The following is a 23,973-nucleotide window of genomic DNA, read 5'->3' on the forward strand; positions in this document are numbered from 1 at the left end:
AAATGCTCTAATACACCAAATACCAGTCTTTAGGCGAGCATCACTTTTCCTCCTGGTCTATGGAGTTTTGTATGCCTACAAGTAACACACATTTGTGAGTGTGTACTTACAAGAACACTACTGCCATTACAGCAGGAACTGCCTGGTCCAAATTTGTCAGTCAGATCCTACCAGGTTAGCCATGATTTTCATGTCTCCATTTTGACAGCCAGTCAACTATTGATTATTGATTTGGGGTACCTCGACTTTCAGATGACTTGAATTGTTCATATGCACTGAAAAACTGATTACAGCAGAAGGGATTAGAAAAATCTGAAAGCTGGAAACACCAAGGTTGGTGAAGGGTAGAGGGAAGGAAAGAGAAATACATTTCATATATCACAGAAACCTTTCTACTGGCTACATATGTCTAATTTTAAGATAATGCACGAAGTCCAGACAAAACCACATATGTCCTCAGACTGCTGCTCACTCAGTATTTCCAACACTGGTATTTCTTCCAAAACCTGGAAATCCATGCAAAAAAATCACACTGATTTTTGGGGAATCCGGTGGCCTTCATGATTATCGGGCTAAATCAAGGGATTGCTGAAGCCAGGAGCAGCTTTTTCCTGGAGTCTGGGAAAGGTTTGTCCCTGTGACAACTCTTTCTAAGCAGTTCTGTGCAGCAGTTGGAGCTGTCATCTTGTCACGTGGAAGGATTGCAAGTACGAACCCGAGCAGAGCAACACAAGGTGTCTGCTGGCAGAGTAGGGGCTTTACGAGTGTTACCTAGCACAGCTTTGAGCAGAGGTGAGGTAAAGTAATTTTATTCTTTCAGAGCCTTGCTGTAACCATTTCAAGTGGACTGTTTCTTTTCCAAAACACGAAACCAATTTCCTTCACTGCCTTTTAGGATGATTCAGCCTTTCTTCAATCTATTTATTCTCCTAGTTACTAAAAGCTGTTAACTTACAGCTGTTGTACTTGGAGTTTTTGTTTTGCTTTGGTTTTGTACAGAAATTAATCTCCTCTTGATGTTTTTGCTTGCTTTCAAAATTTCATTAAAAATAACAAATATTTAATTTGGGTGGAAAAATGAACTGTTGATGAATCGTCCTTTTTCTGTGTCAATCTGAGAAGACTGAACCAAACTAAACCTTTTCAAATAACGAGTAAAGAACAGACCCTTGTTACTGGAACACCTTTTCAATATATTATCATCTGGGAGGTGATCGTGTTTGTTGATAACAACATAGAAAGACATCAAGCAATGGAGACATTCCTGGCCCCTCTTGCTAGAATGGGGGTGATATTATTGCCAAGGTATTATAACTGATTGCAGGTAGATCCATAGCTTGGCAATGGTCAGTGCAAGTCTAATGTGGCTCAATACAAAGCAATTTAATTTGCTGGTGGACAGAATAAGCATACCAGAAGGTGTTATTATTCAACCACCCTGATTTCGGCATCTGCAACAGAAGTATATTGATGTGAAGTGGGTGTCTGAACTCCTGTTACAGTTGTGGGGATAAAAGTGGCAGAAAAGGACCTAAGGCTCCTGGGGGACACGAAGTTGGACATGAGCCAACAATATGCCCTTGCGTCGAAGAAGGCTAATGGTATACAGGCTGCACTGGACAAAGTATTGCCAGCAGGTCGAGGGATGTGATCCTTCTCCTCTACTGGGAGGCCACACCTGGAGTACTGTGTCCAGTTCTGGGCTATGCAGTACAAGAGACACATGGACATACTGGAGAGAGTCCAACAAATGGCCACGAAGGTGATGAAGGGACTGGAGCATCTCTCCTGTGAGGAAAGACTGAGAGAGCTGAGACTGTTGAGCATGGAGAAGAGAGGGCTCAGGGACATCTTATCATTGTGTAAAAATACCTGAAGGGAGAGTGCAAAGACAATGGAGCCAGGCTCTGTTCAGTGGTGCCCAGCGACAGGACAAGAGGCAATGGGCACAAACCGAAGGACAGGAGATTCTCTCTGAACATCAGGAACCACTTTTTTACTGTGAGGGTGATTTTTTACTGTGAGGGTGATTGAGCACTGGAACAGGTTGCCCACAGTAGTTGTGGAGTCTCCCTCCACAGATATTCTAAAGCCGTCTAGACATGGTCCTGGGCAAGTAGCCTTGCCTTAGTAAGAACTCAGAGTAGGATCTCTGAGTAGGATCTGCAGAGAATCTCAGCCTTTGAGATTCTCTGCAGACTCATGCAGATGAGATTCATGCTTTTTAAAGCGGATCATTTTATGTTGTAACCATCAGAGCAATGGAACGGGCTAAACAATTTCAAAGCAAACCACTGCACATGTACAGTACTGAGATAAATGACTCCCAAAGGTGTGAAGAGTGTTTGTTGGTTTGGATTGCAGGGAAAGGCATAACTTGCCCAACAGCCTATCTTCCACTGAGAACATTACGTTCCTAATTTCAGCTAGTTCCTCTGTTTACATGACTTGCCTTTGTGATTAAAGACAAATTACTGAGAAGTTTTCTACAAGAGATGGATATAACTTAGGACTTCCCTCAAAATTTAATGTATATAAATATGTCTCTAAGGGAAGGCAATGAAATGACTGAAAAAAATATACCCATCACAGTTACACTATTACAGCCTGCAGTACTTCTTCTTCCAGAGCCAGTTTGTATAAGGAGGTAAAATCATGTAACAAAAACATGAAGATCCTAACCTAAAGTAATTGTAATGGACTTCAAATCAGATTCAAAGGCCCTTTGTGGAGCTTAATTCAGTCTCCTCATCCTAGGAAGAGTTGACGCCTGAAACAATGCAAAGCTCCAAGGAATATATATAGAAACTCTTGTGGGTTTTGTATTTTTGATTTTAAGAAGATTCATTTATACCCTTAACTGACAGCCTGGACCCCAGCTTCATCCAACGCCCATGTCCAACACCAGCTCCCTGTATCTCTGCATTTCATCTTACTGTCCCCACCTACCCAAAACTGGAGTCCTCTTCAGGCATACACTTCCCTACTCATCCATACGCAGCTGCAGGGCTGAACTGCATCCAGGCGTCCTGGCATGGTCTGTACCCCACTGTGGAGCAAAGTGAGGGTGCAAGTTACTCCTCTGCACTGGAGAAGGTGACCGAGTTTGAAAGAGCTTTGTGCTGCCACATGCTTGATAGTACACACCAGGTATGATGTCGCACATATGATCTGAGGTCTGTGCATGCATTTATGTCACTTATGTAATATAAAGCTTGGCTGGAGGAAGGTGTTGTGAGACAAGTTCATGGATCCCTAAATAGTCGTTTAGGGATTTCAAGGAACGCTTTGTGTCTTGAAATGTAATGATCTAAGGCTCTCTCCATCAAAGTCATCAGCCACATTTGGGTCCTCTTCCCGCCCAGCACCTATCTGAATAGGCGTAAGCTGAAGTTAACCCCTGGTTCACTAAGTACCAAGCCAGACTTGTCAATGAAAGACCCATCCCAGAAAATATGTGTCGTGTCCCCAGCTGAGCCCAAACTCTGCACAAGTTTCCACTCTGAGTAATCCATATCATATTAAAGCTTTGACGACAACAGTACTTACAACAGGTGCTGTATCTTTCTCTTTCTCTCCTTCTTTTGCTCAGAAGTAAGACTGCTCATTGGAAGTGCCACGATATGAGACAACACAAGGTGAAAAGAGTTATTTGAAAAGTGTTTATTGTATTGGGCTTTATGATGACGATCGCAAGACTGCTTCCAATGAGCTCCTGTGAGCCGTGCAAGCTTGGTACCCCTCACCGTGAAATGGCAGCGTGATGGAGAGCTCCCATTATCAGGGCTAGTGTTGGGAGCGGATTGCTTTTCACCATCCGCTCGATCCAGGTCCCGGCACTGCGCTTCGAGCTGCTGTTCCTATTCCTCATGATATATTGGAGGGAATGACGACAAATGCAACAATGTCATCCTCCAACAAGGAGGACTGCCACGCATGCTGCGGCAAACGAAAATAGATGGGGTGTATGCACGTATTAAAACAATAAATGCTGTGGAAGTAAATCATCTCTTATTGCTTCATATATCTTCTCCAAGAGCTGCTTCCTATTCCTTAACCAGCAAAGCCTCCATAGCAATGCTGACTTTTTCTGCTATTCCAAACGTGTTAACATCACTTCTCCAGCTGAGGCTGAGACTAAAATGCTGAATATTCCCCCCTCCCCATGACATACCTCTACCTCCTCCCCACACTTATCTCTCAGGATCTTTTTTCAAACTGTGAATATGATTGTGGGGGAGGTGAGGGAGTGGAGGAAAGGGACTCTGTCCTCGCAATGGGAACTGCACAAAATCACATCTCAGCTGTTGCCAGCCAAAGGCATTTTTCAGCAGTTGTCACTATTTGTTCTGACATGTTGCTTCACAGGGGTGGGAGCAGTTTTTCTTCATCCATTTGGTTGAATGGTCTTCCACGATGGAGTACATTGCTACCTCTGGTGTCACATTTTGTGTTTAACAGTAATGGGAACATAAAGCAAACATTCTGTCCCCGTTGTCCACAGTTGTTTGTAGTTTAATGCACTGCACGGTCACTGCATTATTAGTAACAGCAATAATAATAATAATAATGCCTGACTTTCTGTAATGCTTTTATATGCAGATTGCCCTAGCACTTTTCAAAGAGGTATCATGACGTTCACTTCATACATGGGGAAACTGAGGCAGTAAACCACAATTTCTTGGTTGTACTATGGCAGAACTAAATTCCAGATCTTTGCAAATCGGTCCAGATTTATATCTACTAATTCCTATAGTGTCTTCTGGAGAAATATCTGTAAATGGATGAGTTTGGAAATGCCTTTGAGATATAAATATGCATTCCTTGGGAAAGCTGATAAGTGTAAGTCAAGGTGTCAATCTATACTGATTTAGGATACAAGGTAAAGGACAAGTAAAAAGGGAAAATGTGAATCTTTTTCTCACTGGGACATAGTCTTCCATTCGTACAGGGCAGTGCACGTTGCAGTAAGGTGTGTGTGCAGTTTTCTTTGGAGAGCACCTATGTACCACACGTTGTATCTTGTTCGATCCTGTGGTAATGCATTCATTTGATCATGGCTCTCATTAAACTGGTAAACTGACCTGTTTGGAAAATTTCCTGTTGAAAATTCTCTCATTTCAGGTTTTTCAGATCGATTAAGTGTTGGTTGTTTTCAGTTATGCTATCTTACAGTCTCCTGATGGAGTGAGGAAGGATAATCATGTCCTGACATGCCTTATGGTCCTATTGAATCGTCTCCACTTCCAGTTTTTTTCATATTATATGCCCTAATATTAAGGATCTTTGTTTGGAAGCTGACAGATGAAGAACACCATCTAATGCCCCATTTGCTAGGGTACTTACATTTGCTGCTTCAAATATTTAAGACTATTTTACAGCCTGTGATAAATATAATGTAACCAACAGTAGCCAAGATGAAACTTGGTTTTAGTGTCCCACTTTGCCCAGATTGCAGCTGCAGGTGACGGACTGTCCTCAGAAACTCCTTTACTCATAGTCAGAGGTTTCTTCAGGATGCATTAAGATTTGAGCATGTAAAACCACAAGATCTCAGACTCGGGCAGTGGCAGTTTGGGGAATCTTGCAAGCTACAAATTCAGCACAAGTTAAGGACTATGGAGGTGCCTTTATTAATCCGGAAAGGCCATTTTGAAGCTTTGGCTTGATTATTTTCGTTGATATGTCTTACCTCCGTGTCAGCCTGTTGGGAGGACTAGAAAGAGAGGCCATTGACTCCAGAGCCTTCTTAGAAAAGAATGAACTCTGACTTTGTTTCCACCCTACGACAGATCCCCCTTTGCCTCCCCAGCTGGAGAACCATCTTCTTAGAAGGGCAGCCATCCCGCAGTGGGATGTTTGTGGACACAAAGGGACACACTTTAGTGAGGAGCACTGGGGAATGGACTGGGAGGAGAATGCTGGGGCAGGTGGGGATGAAGAAGTAAGGAGAAGGACAGGAGCCCACAACTATAATGATAAACAAAGACTTTGGGACATAAATTGATCACAGTGCTGAGACAAAAATGGTTGCTTCCCCATTTAGTCCTCATAACTGCTGTGGTATCTCACAGCAACATCGGAATGAACTACTGAGACTGCTCCTCCAGAGGGGTGCCCGAGCCTAGGTCCCCGGGTAGGAAGAAGCAGACACAACGTAAGAGCTCGTTGTCTACGTACTGTAGGTAGTATGGATACAGCCCAGTAAGTTTCACCGAGATTGTAGGAACAGTGAAGAGTGCAAGGCCAGACAGAGATCTCTGTGGGACTCCCTTGGAAGTGCTCTTGCCTGAAGACAAATTCTTGTTTCTTTTTTACCCGCTGAGATCAGACATGCTTCTCTGCCTCTTTACCTCTTTAACCAGCCAGCCTGGTTTTGCACCCTTCTAACTTCTTAATGAGAGTATGGCTCTGTACATGTTAAAGACCTTGCAGACTCTGGATCTATCATATCACCATGGTTAACAATAGCAAGCTGGTTTAGAACAAACATTAAAAAAGGATATTTAGTCAGTCTGTTGAGATCTAGTAGTGGGGAACAGCAACACACCTTCACTTTAACCAGCACATTGCACCAACTGTGGACAATGCAACAAATTCTTTTTTTTTTAACTACCTGCACATAATCTGACCAGTATTGCTATATGCAAGAATCATGAAATAAAACCCATCCATGGCACAGGTATTTTAATAGGGTACAGGAGGAAAGAAGAGAGAAAAGGGGTGGCGGGTGTGAAGGAAGGAATAGAGGAAGGGAGGGGAGAAGAAAGGGATTACACAAGTCCTCTTAGTACTTAAGTATCTGGCTGTCTACTATACTAGGGGCTTTTGTCAGTCTCCCTCTACCACTTTTGGATGATGCTACCTCTCTGTCCCACCCTTTGCTGATGGTCACTGCCTCCAGCTGAGCTGGCACAACCAAAGAGCCGCCCCACCTCAGCTGCTCCGTTTTGTGCATTGCCTCAAACTTCTCATGAAGGTGAGTTTCTCTTAGGACACTGCACTGCGAACAAGCACGGCTGGAACGTGAGCATATGTTTACTCCAGCTGCCTCTGCTATGGGTGCATGACCTGTGCTGAGAAGGAGACAGCAACCATCTGGGAGGAGCTGACAGTGTCACGGCTCTTTGCTTAGTGAACGTCAGTCAAATACCCAAGACAATCAATGATGAGAAACAATTAGGTCCCAGTGATACCCATTACTCTGGACATTCAGCTGGCTGATGCATTTGTACCTCCTCATAACAGGTCAGTAGTCTCCTGTCCTTCCCTCAGAAATCCAGCACTGGCTCTGGTCTCCCAGTATACTTACAGGCACAGGCTCACCTGGAAGTCACAGAGATCACAGGTGCCTGAGGCTCCTGGGGCTGGTGTTGACAATGAAGGTATTGTCATTGCTTAAATACATTTGTTACTCCTCTTATCCATAACTTCTTTATACTTTTAATTCTCTATACTGTCATTTTTGCCCCTTCACTGAGAATTTCCACACCCCAGCTCTCTGGAGACAGACTTTGGTTAAACTGGTATCTTCAGCTCAGATGTCTCTGTAGCATGCCTATTGCTCAATCAGGCTGCAAACATTATGTTAATTGTTTTGGTGCTTTATCATCTTTCAGACTGTGTGGGCCATACCTGTTAGGAGCTCTGTCTGTCCGGAGTGACTATGTACAGTGAGACATCTGATATGCAGTAATTTCACAGTTACTCAGAATTTGTAATTTGTGCAAAGACAAATTTCTCCCATCTCATCATAAAAACAATTCAGTTTAGATCTGACTGGATGGGTTTAGAGTAGATGGATTAGGTCCTGCACTGCAACTGGACAGAAAGACAATCCAGTTACCAGCTTAACTGCCTTTCTGTTCTAAATAAAACCACAAATACACCCAAACAAAGTAGGAGAGGCATTATTAGAAATCTTATATTTTTATGGATAGAAATGAATTTTTATGGAGCTGATAATGCAGATAGAACACACAATTGGCCTAGTCAAAATGAAAGATGAATACAAATTGCAAATCAGCTCCTGAGCTATAAAAATTGGTGTAACCTTCTCAGCAATAACTGATTATTTAGGAGGCTCAAATAGAGTCACAGCGATGTTTCTTCCAGCCTTATTAAGCATCATAGTTGTCATATTAAACCCATGATGTATGAGTATTTGCTTATTGTAATGAATTCTGGAGACAGTAGCTGGAGCAGCGATACAAAAGAAAGTCAGGCTGAAGACTTTGGGTATTTATTTTCTGGCTCCCTGAGGGAAACATTTCTCTCTCTTATTTCACCAACATCAAAGAGTGTCTCAAACCCTGATACAGGCAGAACTTCTCCTGAAGCTAAATCGCTGGGTTCTAATGCCCCTTCCCCCTCAATGGTCTGTAAATATAACTATGGATCTACCTGATGTTATTGTGTGTTTTCACTTCCCTGGGAGCAATGGAAATCTGGAAAAAAATTGGAAATACTACTTTGTATATGGTAGGATGAGGATCCCAAATTCCTTTCCAAGCTTTAGTAAAAGTCCCTTGGGAAATATGTTTGGAGGTGTTAGTAGCCATGTTGTTCGGAGGTCAGATTCTTGCAGACACATGACCTTTGGAGGACTTTAGAGTGATGTATAGCAACGTGGCACTCAAGACCCAACTAAGGGAAGTTCAATGGGAGAAAAAAGATATGTGCTTGTCTGGGATAGAGTTAATTTCAGCACACTGAGGAAAGCTGGAGAAAACTTGAGGGAGGAGGGGCAACCAGCTGATATTTGATTATCTAATATACATCCTGTATCCACTTAGAAGCTAGCAACATTCTAAGATGCATTGATATTCTCAAAGGCAAATTGAAGAGGTTTTGTGGCTGTGGCAGGAGATGTTGCAGTGCCGTATCTTGTAGCCATCAACTTCCATATTCTAGCCTTTAGCTCTGTTAAAATGAACCAGGATGCAAGGTACTCTGAGCCCCCCCCACCCGGTGCTCGAAGGAATGGTGGGAGAATCAAAAAACCTAATCATTGCTTGATGAAATTTAAGTCCATTGTTTCTTGTTCTGTCACCCATGAGTACACAGAAAAGCTTATCCTCTCCTTTGCAACAGTCTTGTTGCTTGACTAAGCAACTCCAGCTCTTTCACTAGTTCTTCGAGACCATGTATGTCACTCTGACGATCATTATCGTTCCTTTCCCCCGCAAATGCTCCCATTGGCCCAGTCATCTTTCCTGAAGGGTGATATCAAAACCAGACATGGGATGTCACCTGGGACAGACAGGAGAATAGCTTCCATTGTCTCGCAGGCTATTATCCATCCAACACGACCATGCTGTTTGAAACAGCATGAGCATTATATATATGCTCAGCTTGTTCATCTTATATTGTGTAACTGTTTGCTTGTTCTGCTCTGGGAAGGATGTTGAAGTCAAATCGAATTATCAGCATTTCCTTGTTTCTCCTCTTTTTTGTCTTTAACAGACAGGTACTTTTTATTCTTCTCTAGTCCTCTGGATTTGCACCATTACAGGAGATATTTAAGCTCCATCTCGTGCTCAAAACAAATCCCCTTTGCCTCAAAATGTATTCCACCTGCACAGGGGAAGAAAAGAGGAGCTAATTCAAGTTGTATTCACAAACATAATCTGTCCTTCCTTTTCCAGTGCTTGACTTGGCAACTAAAAACATTTTTACAGAGCTGTCATATGTCATTATTAGAAGAGTTGCAGCCATGAGCTGAATTAAAGATTTGCAAAGCTGGTATGTTTCTTCCGTATATTTTGCAGATGGGGTCTTTGTCCTCAGGGAGATAAGTGATTGCCAGGATTACATAGGCTTCATCTATACCATGTTTGGGATTCATCCAAGAAACAGACCACGGTCCCTGGGCCATGTGGTGGTAGCTGTTTTATATCTATATACTGTTCAAGTATTGGCAGTCTTTGGAGCTCAAGGTGTGTCCTTGCAGGAGACTTTCAAAGCTCTTCCTGCTGTTTTCATGTCTAAAGAACATGCAGCTGCTCCCAACCCACTGGGGAAAGCCTGAGGATTGCTGGAATAGCCTCAGAAGACAAAAATGGCCTGAGCAAGCAACATCTTGTGCAACTTGAGCGCACGCTGTACCTAAAATGTGGATCCCAACATGAGCTATTTTCTAGTCTGTGTCATTTGTTTTCAACCAGGAAAGGAATAATTTCACACTGGAGCCACCACTGGGTTGAGCTAACATGTATGTAGTTATAGTTGTCATGCTAAATAAGGCAGTATTCATGCTGGATTAAATACGATAATAAATCTAATTCGAGCAGAGAAGAGAGAAGTGGTACACTGTTCCTTTCTCAAATGTTTCCAGACCCTACAGGTATTTTAGAGGTCTCTGGAGGAGCGAAACTTGTCACCGTATGATAGTGGCCTGCTGTTAGATAAATGCCAAGACAGGCACTGCCAGGCTGTCAGGGAGTTATTAATGGAGGTTTACGAGTTGCTCTCTGAAGTCATTCTCAGTTAAGTACTAATGTGCATCTTGCCTTGACAGCCCCCATACACTTAAACACGACTGGAGAAAAACGGGCTCTGTTTTGTTTATCATTCATTTCAGCTTTGCTTAGCGTGGGCTTTTCAGGAATCGCAACAGACTTCACGAGCCGTTGCTATATATTGTTGGCTCAAAACAGGAGGCCCATGGCAGAGCTTTATATCAGCGTGCATTACAAAGCAGGGTTTGCTGTGTTTTACTGTTGCAGTGATTGTTCACAGGATGAAAAAGATATGATCCTATGTGCCTACTTCTTAGCCACCTAACAAAGCAGTATATTTTCCATGCGCCATGTTATAAAACCGGTTAAAGATAACATGAGCTTGCACCTGAGTTTCAGCCCCATGCCTGAGATTATCTCAGCGGTGGTTTCCGTGAGTCATAACACTGACAAGATTAAAAGCGTAAAAACGTCAGTCAGATCCTGGAATAAAATTGGGGCTGAAAAATTGTGTGGTTTAAAAACAATGAAATGCAACATTTTATTCCCTTCTCTTTGCAGCAAGATGCCCCAGGTTCCCATTTTCCAGCTTTTTCCTGTAACAAGACGGAAGGAAAGGAAGACCTTTCTAGAAAAGAGGAAGAGAAGGCACCAGAGTGACCCTGATATGATTGTAGCAACTGAGGGCTTACCAAAAAACCCTCACCAAATACTATGATACTGCAATATACCCCTGAGAGTTGACAACGTTATGTCAGACATGCAGAACAGAGCACCTTTGCTGTCATCCTCCCTGATAATTCATGATTTAAAAAGCTAGTTGAATCTTTATGAGGGCCCAGGTACATTAAGTCGGATTATCTGGACAGTTAACAGAGGTGTTACATTATAAACACGGTCACCATCTGCTCCACTAGAGTCACCAGAGGGAATTGGAGCCTCTGAGGAGGACAGTTTAATCCTCTGAAATTCAAGTCAAATCCAAGGGATTGTGTTTCTTTCTGGTCACTTCAGAGTAGGGGTTTCAAACCCTTCTTCAATTTTCAGACCCTATAGAAACTTTACATTGGAGAGGTAGACCCTGAGGAGCAAATTTCCATCTATTTACTATAGTCTAGCTTTTCTTAGTTATCTTTCCGGTTCACTGGAGAGTCTTAGAGGTGGCAAGCTCCTGCTCGACAGGGTGCCTAGGATAATTAGCTATGCCTCTGTTAAATGCTGCAGGGTTATGTGGGATGAATCCAGAGCTGATTGCTCCCAAAAGGATGCTCACTCTGACTAGTAGGTAATTTTGGACCATGGCTTTATACTATAGGTTTTGTTTCTTACTAGTTTTAATTTCTAAGGTGTGCCATCAAACTGGACTGCGATCAGTCTGAATGACTAATCAATGTTGATAGTTATAGTTTTTGCTAAATTCACCTCTGACCAATCACATTCACACTGGAATGAACATCCTTCATTATTAAAATGAAGGAAGTTTTTTTACAAAACTGAATGTGAGTAGCAGATTGTCATTCATAAGGGTGTCACAGCCTCTCTCTTCTGGCAGAACAGGATGTCAATGAGGTATAAAAACTCTTACTCTCTGACAGGTGTAAACAAACTGTTCTAGGAACAGGTCTCTCAAACTAAAACATCCAAGTGCCATCCTTATATACACTTCACAGTATTTGGGGTTATCTTACTTCCTTGTTTATGCATCAGTTCATTGTCATTACCAGCATTTGGGAGGGGTCTCATTCAGTAAAGATTTGGTATCCGTAGCCTCCGCTGGAGCTCACCAATGTTTTTTGAGGGTGCAATTAATCTCTAATTCATCTTCTGTTTACTTAAACAGCTAAAAGAAGTCAGCTGCACCTTGCCCTGGAAATGCCAATTCTTCTCCATTAGCCATCTAGAGCAGATTGACTCTCATCTTGTGTATCCAACCATGGAATTGAAGGTCTTGTATGATAGACACCCATAATGGAGACACCAGTGTACTTGACTTTCTCATACACAAAGGGTTGTTTAAGAAAAAGACAACATCCAGGGAGGCCTTATATAGGGAAGATTACACATTTTTGAGTGCTCTTCAATAACAGTGTTTCTTCCCACGCTCTGTGGAGCCAGGAAGCCTGGAGCCAAAGAGATTGTTTCTAGGCTGGACTGTGAATGCTTGAGATGATGATGCCACTGACTGAGAGGTGTAGATGAGTTATGACTAAGGGATGCTCACGTCTCAAAGGTGAGAGGAGAGGCCTGTCAGCAGTAGCTGTCTTGGAAGTCATATAGAAGACAAAATGAGGGTGAAGAAGACCAGGAGAATTTCTTCAGCTGGGATGAAATAGGCCAGACAATAGACAAAATTGGAAAAAACGTTTTTTTTGTCACTTGTATCTGGAGGAAATAGACCAGCAGGTCTTTCCTTTTTGGATGATTTTACATCTTAAATGTTTACCCAGTTTTGAAAGAAAAGGGAAGGGAAGGGAAGGGAAGGGAAGGGAAGGGAAGGGAAGGGAAGGGAAGGGAAGGGGAAGGGAGGGGAGGGGAGGGAAGGGGAAGGGAGGGGAGGGGAGGGGAGGGGAGGGGAGGGGAGGGGAGGGGAGAGGAGGGGAGAGGAGGGGAGAGGAGGGGAGAGGAGGGAAGGGAAGGGAAGGGAAGGGAAGGGAAGGGAAGGGAAGGGAAGGGAAGGGAAGGGAAGGGAAGGGAAGGGAAGGGAAGGGAAGGGAAGGGAAGGGAAGGGAAGGGAAGGGAAGGGAAGGGAAGGGAAGGGAAGGGAAGGGAAGGGAAGGGAAGGGAAGGGAAGGGAAGGGAAGGGAAGGGAAGGGAAGGGAAGGGAAGGGAAGGGAAGAGAAGAGAAGAGAAGAGAAGAGAAGAGAAGAGAAGAGAAGAGAAGAGAAGAGAAGAGAAGAGAAGAGAAGAGAAGAGAAGAGAAGAGAAGAGAAGAGAAGAGAAGAGAAGAGAAGAGAAGAGAAGAGAAGAGAAGAGAAGAGAAGAGAAGAGAAGAGAAGAGAAGAGAAGAGAATAACTCAGTTCTATTCATAACCATGGAAAAAATCTTAGTAATATTGACCCCTAAGAGGCTGGCTTTGAAAAAGATGAAATCTCTTCAATGTTGGTGAGGCACTTCCCTGAGCAATACCTGACCAACAGCTGAAGTGCTCCCTGCAAAGCTCTCCAGTGACAACGGACTGAGGATAGCAGTGGTCTGGAGGCCAGGGACAGCATGTCCATCCTCAAACCTTGCTGAATTCAGATCCTCTAAATGCAGCAGGTCCATGGAAGGGAAAAAAGGCAAGGATAGGAGTCATGTACTTTTCTTTTACAAACCAGGGCTAAAAAGGTACTAGGACCTGGTAAGGAAAAATGTTGTGACACCTGACAACTTAATTCTTGCCATGGCTAGAAACCCATCAAAATTTTTAAAACCCTCTAATTTTGTTACTTAAATGCAATTTTTCATAGGCAATTAGTATAAAAATGCTTATAGACGCTAACGTGCCTTATTCTTGTTTTGCTACCTTGGTAACAAGGTGAAAGCATGCTCCAAAGTTCTCTGAAGCTAATTAAAATCTTCCTTTTTCACTTACAAGGTCCCAAACAGCCTTTTAATCCCTCTTGAACAGGATCTGTCCTGCCTGAGATAAAAGTGCAGAGATTGTGAAACTTGGCTGAGGATCTCTAGAACAGATAAAATATGCATGCAGATTTTTTTATGAGAACAATCTAGTAAGTATTACATCTGTCCATTTTATATTGCTTTTGTGACATTTCTCTCTCTCTCTCTCTCTCCCCGCCCTTGCCTGAAACAAAAGCACCAATGAAAGATTCATAGCATAGAGGAGCCAGGCAGCAGATAGCAAGAAGCCAGCTCTCTTCAGTTCAGTATTGTAATGGTCTGGACACACTTGGTCTAATTTTGGTCCCTGGGCTGCTCAGGATCGCTTCACCCAAGAAATGCTATGAGTTCCTCTCTGACCTGCCAATAAGACCATTCAGAGGCGAATTAAACAAAAAATAAATTTTAAAAAGCAATGGAGGAAAAAAGCAATCAGGAGATAGACTGCTTTTTTTTTTCAGGTGGTATCTGCAAACGTTTTTTTGTTACATATATTTCTCTTAGCTTAAAAGTCAGATTTCTCTATTGACCTTTATAATGGTTGTTGGGTTGATTTTTATATACGGGCTTCTGTGTATGACTTCAGCAGTGCCATTCATTCGGTTTTTAAGTGGAAGGTTCTATTTATTCAGAAGAAAAAATTCTGGAGATGGACAAGAGAAATTTTCTAGATTGAAAAAGTATATGCTTTGACATGTACTCACACTCGCGAGACACACGAGTGGGACCCCGTTTGGATTGAAACACCTCGCAGTTTTCAGTCTGTTCAATTGCTCTCCGAGTTTACAGTGTAGAGATTAAAACAGGAGTTAGGGAGAAGTGGCTTTATAAAGCAAAAACACTGCAACCAGCCGCATTTCTCTTGCTCTGGGGCAGACTGGGGGATGGAGAGGAAGGCGGGGAAAAGCCAGCTGGCTCTGCAGCCCTGGCAATGGGGGGAATTAAACTGTTTGACTTTTAGGCAGCCAAAGTATTAATTTTTTTACATCTCTTTCCCAGAAGCGTGAAGTTTTCCATGGTAGATGAGAGAAAAACACTTCTCTAGCTAGTTTAATCCAAGCATTACACCTTGGACACTTCTCCGAACAGCCCATGTTACACCACCATTCCTGCCGAAGGCTGATTCTGAAATCCTTCGCTTTCCATTTCTGTGTCCCATCTAGAACAGCACAACATGCCTTTATATCACCTCTGAGGCTCTGCAGTCTAAGTGTACGTTCATCGTGAGGTCAGCACAGTCCAGCAGGATGAAAAAGTCTGTACAAATTTTTTTGCAATTACTTGCATTTGAAAAGTACACATGAACCGTACTGGTTATCCAAGACAATCCCAGTGCATGCTTAGTACGTGCTGTAATTTTGAACAGAATCCTGCACTGAAGTCCAGTAATGTTTCCTTATCTTCTTCCAAAATCTTCCCTCTTCTTATAGTTGTTTGCTGAGTGGGTTTGCTGGTGCGAAGGGGAAGGTCACAGATAACAGCCACTGACCTTCCCCTAACAAAGCTCACACGGCTCAGCATTTGGGGAGAGGCAGGTGGACATTGTGTTTTGATTTACAAACTCTTGGACGCAGCATTTGATTTAGTAGTTTAATAATTAATCAGGGAGGGAAGAAAGAAGGCATTTATAAAGGGCTGATAGGAAATTGATGGCAGGGAGACCACATCGCTCCTCAGGGAGAAATAAGGACTGCATAAGGTTGGGCTGAGAGAAATAATCCTGTGAATATTTAGAGAGGATGAAAGTATTCAGTCTCACTTAGAAAAGGGCTCTGGTAAAGCCTTTGCAAGTAGGAGTGGCTGAAAACCTCTCTGGCTTTGTGAGGTGAAAAGAGGAGAACGTCTGGTCCTTTCTGCTAGCCGTGCCCTGCCTGCTAGTGATGGAGGGGAGGCATGGCCAGGGTGTTCCTCTCCCATGACTTTCTCACCCTCTTTTCTGTGCTTGGTGCCCTGATAGATTGTTCTTTCCCAGGGATCCCATAAAGCAGGTTTCTTTAGAAGAGAAGGAAGACGTATTCTGTATCTTCAGGAAAAGGACTGTATACTGTCTGTCTGTGTAGAAATCACAATCAAACCTCTCTAAACTAAACCTCTGCTACTTAAGCAAGCATGATTTGGGGAAGAGATTATTAATTAATTTAATTTAGAAAAAAATACCAGGAAACACAAAGGAAATAATTTTACAATGTGCTCTGGCTTCTCCTTTGCTCAGAGAAAATGTGTTTATCTGACTCATCTGAGCATCTTCAGCTGCCTCTTGGGCTGAAAAACAGTTGAACTTGACTATGGTTATAAATTTTATTTATTTATTTTGCAGGTTTGCTTCCAGTTGCACTTTTTGGGGTTAAACAGCAGCCAATTAATAGAACATGAGAAGTTCCCTGGATTCATCCTCATTTGAATAAGGCACCCAGCAGTCCATAGACCAAAAAAATGCACCAAACTGTTAATTGATTTTTAAAGGAGAATTATGATGCTTTTAACAAGCCACTTATCTTCCTAAGCATTGTTAGGGCAGTAGTGTACGTTCCACTGAAATGGCTGTTCCACAATGTGAGTCCCTAATTGCTTATAAAGCACACTGTTTATTGAGTATTAGCTCTGGCATAGTCATTTATTACAGGAGTGCATTGTTTAATGCCTGTAAAAAGCCATCTAACTTAAATATGCTCTGCCTTGCCTCTTACCCTCCGATGCTCTCGTGAACACGCGCTCTCCATCGCTAAGTTTGCAACGGGAAGAGAGGAAAAGTATTAGCAGCGCTGTGCAGAGCTGGAGGAGGTTGCCTGGTAACTGTGAAGAAAAGAGTGTATTGACTATATATTATCTCCTGCACTCTGCCTACAATTAATAGGTCAGTGACCCAATGAAACATTTCGGATGAAGTCAAACTATTAGCTGGACAAATGTGTCTCAAGTACCACTGTATGCTGGTTCCATACGATTACGATAGGTTATGTGTTGGCAAAGTGAGCATGCATCATTAACACACCCAGCGAGCGCGCTGCGTCCTGTAGCAAAACAACCTCCCGGTCCCGAGGGATGCGCTGCGTTATCTTCATGAGACGTGAAGCCTTCAGCTCGTGTGATCTACAGGGTGGCTAGTTTGCAGCGGGGATGCATTCGCCTTTCTGTTTCCTGGGCGTTTGTCATTCCTCTTAGTGAGATGGGTAGTATTTTCAGGGAGAGGGAAGGAACTGCTGAAAGAAAGAAGGCAAGGGGACAGATAAACCAATACCTGTTTAGTTACAGCTCCTTTTTTAAGACCAGGAATGACTTCTTTTATTTGCTACTCTTGTGAGGAGTGAGTAGGTAAATTTACCATCCCTTAGATTCCCCTATAGAACTGAAAACAGGCAGGTAGGAAGATGACCAAGTATGACATTCAGCATCTGATTTCTTCTTTCCCATATAGTTAGAAAACCTATTTTTTTGTCAAAAGAACTGCCTGAAAGGTAGGAATAGCTGAAGAAGTGTCTTCTGGGTTTGACTGAGATTGGTAAGCAGTGGTGTGGGATTTGCAGAGTGAGCCACTCTTGCACTCATACCTTGCTGCACTACTTGGCCGGTCTTCTTGAACTCCAGAAGCAACATGAGTTGTGTTTGTGGTGTTGGCTACCAATGGCCGTATCCCATGTCTTTTCATGAATGGATGTGATCAATCCCTAGTTGTATCAGATAAAGACTGTCTTGGAGCACTTGCCAAATGAATATACATTCAAGACAGATCCTTTCCCATAATGGTCTTGGTGGAACACAAAACTTCTCTGGAGTGAAATGGAATTGATTTTCCAGTGCACAATTATGTTGAGTATTTTCCTACAGGAAATAATAAAAGCAATAGAGGGAGGAATATCTTTGTTTTAAAACCCAGTTTGCTTTAAAATCAAACAGAAATGCTTCTAACCTGACTTGAACACAGGAGTTTGACATATAACTTTTGCATCTGAGTATCTAACTATGTGCTTCTTGGAAATACAGTTTCTCAATTCTTCTGTCCAATTAAGCTATCTTAGTTGGGAAAAAGAGAATGATGTGAGATTGATATATGAGATTCAGATTTAGAGGCATGAAAGTGTTGTTTGCAGTAGAGATTTCTGCTGTTTGAGATTTACTCAGATCTTTGTTGGTGATCTGGATGAATTCTTAATGTGTCATCTATCTTGTCGACCTATTCTAATGCAAAATTTCCCTCTATGCTTAATCTTTCAGGCACTTTATTTAGTTAGCAGCAGGAAACAATATTGTGTTCCTTCATAGTAGTCTCAAGGGCTTTGTGAATCCTCCAAAAGACCTTCAAAATCAGAAATTACCAGGAAAATTTGTACCACCAAAGGTGTGTAACAGTCAATTTCCTGACTGTCTGAAATTAAATACTGTTGCCCCGCTTAATGCCATGATTTGGATAAGTTGACTTCTAAGGGAGCTCAGGAAGCTGCAGCAACTTACTTCTAAGTGAAAGTCCCTTTGATTGAGACCATTTGGGATTTCAAATGGCCTTAAATGGAAAAATCCAAACCCACAGTAAAACTAAACGGGAAAGTCACTGGAGATCATGTGTTTCAATGAGCTTCACTCAATAAGCTTATTAAGAAAAATGTCAGCAAATATGACACTGAAAAATCCACAGTGTATTTCTGCTAGTATCAAAAATCCTACAGCCCAAGACTACACTGCTCCATATTTATATCAGCTGGTTAATTAAATTACACAGTGTTAGTTTAACTCACTGGGAAAAGATTTTCCTTTGGTACTAATCTTTGAATTAAATGCTATGACTGCACCATAGAAAAAGTAAGATTGCATCATTTATAAATATGCATATAGATATATATTTACCTTTAGGTATATTTAATTTTTTACACTGTTATCACTGTGCTAGCTCAATAAGTTGTGCTAAACTACACCTCATCTTGCAGATAGATACCAATTCTTGATGCTGAAATATTGGCAAGTTCAAGCACTTTATGAAGTAAAAAACCCAAGTATTTGATCAGAATGTGTATTCTCAAAACCCTATCTTTGTAAACCTTCTAGTATCAATTTACACCTTTGTAACACTTTTTAAATGAGTTAAATATCTGTTCATTGATCTGGAAAGGTTTGCAGGTTAGGTTGAATGTGCAATCGGCCTGGACACATCTGTCTCATAGAATCATAAAATCATAGAATCTTTGGGTTGAAAGGGACCTTTAAAGGACATCTAGTCCAACCACCCTGCAGTGAGCAGGGACATCTGCAACTACATCATGTTGCTCAGTGCCCCTTCCAGCCTGGCCTTGAATGTTTCCATGTCTACCACTTCTCTGGGCAACTTGGGCCAGGGTTGCACCACCCTCATTGTTAAAAATGTCTTCCTTATATCTACTCTGAATCTGCCCTCTTTCAGTTTAAAACCATTACCCCTTGTCCTATCGCTACAGGCCCTGTTAAAAAGTCCATCCCCATCTTTCTTCCAAGCCCCCTTTCAGCCCTGGCAGCTGCACTAAGGTCTCCCTGGAGCTTCTCTGCTCCAGGCTGAGCCCCCCCAGCTCTCCCAGCCTGTCCTCCCAGCAGAGCTGTTCCAGCCCTCGGAGCATTGCTGGGGCCTCCTCTGGCCCCGCTCCAGCAGGTCCATGTCTCTCCTGTGCTGAGGGCTCCAGAGCTGGACGCAGCACTGCAGGGAGGGGGTCTCCCCAGAGCAGGGCAGAGGGGTAGAATCCCCTCCCTCGCCCTGCTGGCCACGCGGCTTTGGGTGGAACCCAGGACTCGGTTGGCTTCTGGGCTGTGAGCACACATTGCCGGCTCATGTCCAGCTTTTCATCCATCAATACCCCCAAGTCCTTCTCCATGGGGCTGCTCTCCAGCCCTCCATCCCCCAGCCTGTGCTGATACCGGGGGTTGCCCCGACCCAGGTGCAGGACCCTGCCCTTGGCCTTGTGGAACCTCGGGAGGTTCACAGGGGCCCATTCCTCAAGCTTGTCCAGGACCCTCTGGATGGCATCCCGTCCATCAGGCATGTCAACCACACCACTCAGCTTGGTATCATCTGCAAACTTGCTGAGGGTGCACTTGATCCCACTATGTCATTGATGAAGATACTAAACAGTACTGGTCCCAATATGGACCCCTGAAGGACACAACAACAGCTCCATCTGGACATTGAGCCATTGACTACTACCCTCTGGACGTGGCAATCCAACCAATTCCTCATCCACCCAACAGTCCACCCATCAAGTCCATGTCTCCCCAGTTTAGAGAGAAGGATGTTGTGGGGGACCATGTCAAAGGCTTTACAGAAGTCCAGATAGATGACATTGGTAACTCTTCCCTTGTCCACTGATGTGGTCACTCCATCATAGAAGGCCACTAGGCTGGTCAGGCAGGATTTGCCCTTGGTGAAGCCATGCTGGCTGCCTTGAATGACCTCCCTGCCCTCCATGGCCTTTAGCATAGCTTCTAGGAGAATCTGTTCCATGATCTTCCCGGCACAGAGATGAGGCTGATGGGTTTGTAGTTCTGTGGTGACCGACACATGGACTTTGCCTTAAACATTTCTTGGTGCGGAGACTGGCAGAGCAAAGCTACAGCACAGGCATAGTGGTAAATATAACCTGGACTAGACCGGTTTCGGAGCACAAAGGCGAGGTGTAGGGAGTTGTGAATCGACTCAGCTACACCTCACCTTGACAGATCCTTATCTACGCAGAGATGACTTGGGAGGAGCTGCACAAACGGCTCAGCCCAGGGAACACTGCATCATGAGAAGAACCGAAACCGGAATGGAGCCTTAAGTACGGCACTTAAGGAGGGCACCGGACAAGCAACAACCCCCGCCAAGCATGCAAGAAGAACGTGCCACGTGGGCACTAAGAATGTGCTGTTTCCTCGGGCAACTGGAGTGAAAAAAGCAGGACTAAAAAGTATAAAAGGCGGTGTTCACAGTGACTGGGGGGAACCCCCACCACCCAGGAACAAGAAGAATCAAGAGGACCAACAGGATGCCACTGGAACCATGGGTGGTGATATCTTCTTCATCTCTGTCTGTCTGTCTGTCTCTTTCTCCTCATCTCTTTGCCAAACCATGAAAGACGTGTTTCACGGGACTTGTTGGTCTAGTTATATTGTTTAGTTTACTATTAAATTGTTAAATTGGTTGGCTGGTGTCGTTTCACCTTAATTCAGTCCAGGGGGATCACGAATCTGGTCGCTGGTCCCAAGGGGAGGGAGGTCGTCCTAAACGGCTCCTTTCAGGCCGCGACAAGTTCCCAGGGTCCTCCTTGCTACCTTTTCTAAAAATGGGTGCAATGTTTCCCTTTTTCCATTCACCAAGAACTTCACCTGACTGCCAGGACTTTTCAAATTTCTGGTGAGTGGCTTGGCAACTACATCATCAAATTCCCTCAGGACTCTGGGACGCATCTCATCAGGTCCCATAGATCTGTGCATGTTCAGGTTCCTCAGGTGGTCTCGAACCCAACCTTCTCTTACAGTGGGAGGGACATTGCTCTTCCAGTCCCCATTTTGCAGGCCATCGCCTCGAGAGGTGTGGGAAGAGACACTGCCAGTGAAGGCGGAGGCAAAGAAGTCGTTCAGTACCTCAGCCTTCTCATCCATTATTACCAGTCTGCCAGGATTGTTCATCACGGGGGGTACACTTTCTTTGACCTTCCTTTTCTGGCTGACATACCTGCCCTTCTTATTATTCTTTGGATCCTTTGGTGCCAAGTTCAGCTCCAGCCGCACCTTGGCTCTCCTGACCTCATCCCTACAAAACCAGGCACTGTCCCTGTACTCATCCCAGGATACCTGTCCCTGTTTCCCCTGCCTGTGCATTTCCTTCTTACCCTTTAGTTTGCCCAGCCGGTCTCCACTCAGCCATGCAGGTCTCTTGCCTTCCTTTCCTGATTTCTTACACCTGGAGATCAAGAGCTCTTGCCCCCTACAGAAAGTGTCCTTAAAGATCTGCCAGCTCTGTTCTGCTCCCTTGTCCCTGAGGGCAGTTTTCCAGGGGTCCTATTGACTAACTCCCTGAAGAGCAAGCTGAAGCTTACTTTCCTAAAATCCAGGATCCTGGCTTTACTCTTCACCTGCCCCCTAACCCTCAGGACTGCAAACTCCACTACTGCATGATCACTGCAGTCCAGGCTGCCTCCAGTCTTGACGTCACCCATTAGCTCGCTTGCATTGGTGATGCCTGCATCTGTACTGACAGAATCGCCAAAGGCTTTTGAAGTGCAACTCAGATAAGCTTAAGAAGCTGGATGGTTGAAAGTAGATAGCCACAAGCCTGTTTATTTGTCATTAGTTAAGATTTTCTGTGATTAGATCAATTCCCCAGCTGCAGAGATATAAATAGCTAATAAAATACCTGGCTTTGCAGGTTATTAACTATGTTTTCTGAGTAACATGGGTTTCCAAGTTTGTTCCCTGCACAGGCCATGAAGATAAAACCCATTGAAACCAATGGCAGCAACACACACGTGTCTGTAGTAGCCCACATTATGAAGTCTTTTTCTGTTTTTTCACAGTTTTGAAGCATATTTTACTGGTTGGTACCTTGATGAAGTATCTATTTCCCTACATGTAGGTTCCTTTATGAAAGAGGAGTTATTAGCCTGAACCCATGACAGTTACTGGAATGTTATAAGCACTTGAGGTAATTAGGTGTGTTGCATGAAAATGAGCAAAATAAAATACCTGCCTCAAAGAGTTGATACCTTGAGTGAAATCTTCTGCAAACCATACTGGACTGAATGCAACTACTGTATGATATCTGTTAAGGTTTTCCCAGTAGCTGTGAATCATGATTCCAAGAAGCATTAGATTTTCCAGCTCCTAAAGGTTTGATTCAGTTGTGCAGACATAGTTATCTAAGTCTCTTATCAGAGACAGCCAAAAAGGGCTTGCAGTGCTCTATCTCTACCCTTCTATAACATCAGCTGGAGTCCTGAGCATGGCATCCTCAGGCATCTCAACTGACACAACATATCTATATGCAGGGAACAGACTTAGGACCTTAGGGGAAACCATGCAGGTCTTCGTGGAAACACCTGCATCATTTCCCAATGTAAAATACCTCCAGAATAATTTATCCTCTTTGCTTCTGCTATCCCCACCTCTTGTCTTCAGCTCCTCTTTCTGGACAAAGTGTGGCTTGGGCCCTGCAGTCCTATTTCTCTCTGAAGACATAAATTGTCCCTGACTAAAACCTTCAACAAGATCATGAGTTAGGAAGGAAAGAACTTTTTAGGTCAGTTTGCTTGCATTCAACCCAGTAGAGTTGGTCCATCATCTCCATTTCGTGTAAGGATGAACTGAGTAAAAGAGGTCAAGTCATACATCTTCTGGGGATTATCTCAGATCAAGAGACACTCTGATTAGGCTTGTGTAAGTTTGATGACATTAGTGCAATTACCCTGATATACACAATGAGAATCAGATGAGCAGATAATTACTGGCAGAAAATTGAATTACATGGATTTATTTGAGCTGTGGACATAGTGAACATTACTACGTGATATGATTCAGAAAAAAACATAACCTTGACAAGATGAATTGAGATGGGCTACAGATGCCTCCAGACAAAATACTTTGGAATGATCTTCTGCCCAGACCTCACACTGCAGGGTACCTCCAGTTTCTTTGTGGAGCTCTCAAAGTCACTATAAATATCATGAGCCCGTGAACTTTCTTGGTAAGCAAAATAGCATCTCTGAATGACATAAAAATTCATGTTGTGTTATACTGTATTTGCCTAAGTCCTACCAAGCTCCCAACACTCTCCCCAAGCTGTAAAGATCACATGAGTTACTGTCGCAGCAATCACATTTGCCCTGTGAGATGCAGGGGCAGGATGCAAACACTGTAATGCAGACAATGCCATGGGAGCTGAGTATATAAATTCTCTTTACACTCAGCAGAGTCAGT

This window comes from Phaethon aethereus (genome assembly GCF_964289735.1).
Source record: "Phaethon aethereus genome assembly, chromosome: 1".
NCBI classification, from domain to species: Eukaryota; Metazoa; Chordata; class Aves; order Phaethontiformes; family Phaethontidae; genus Phaethon; species Phaethon aethereus.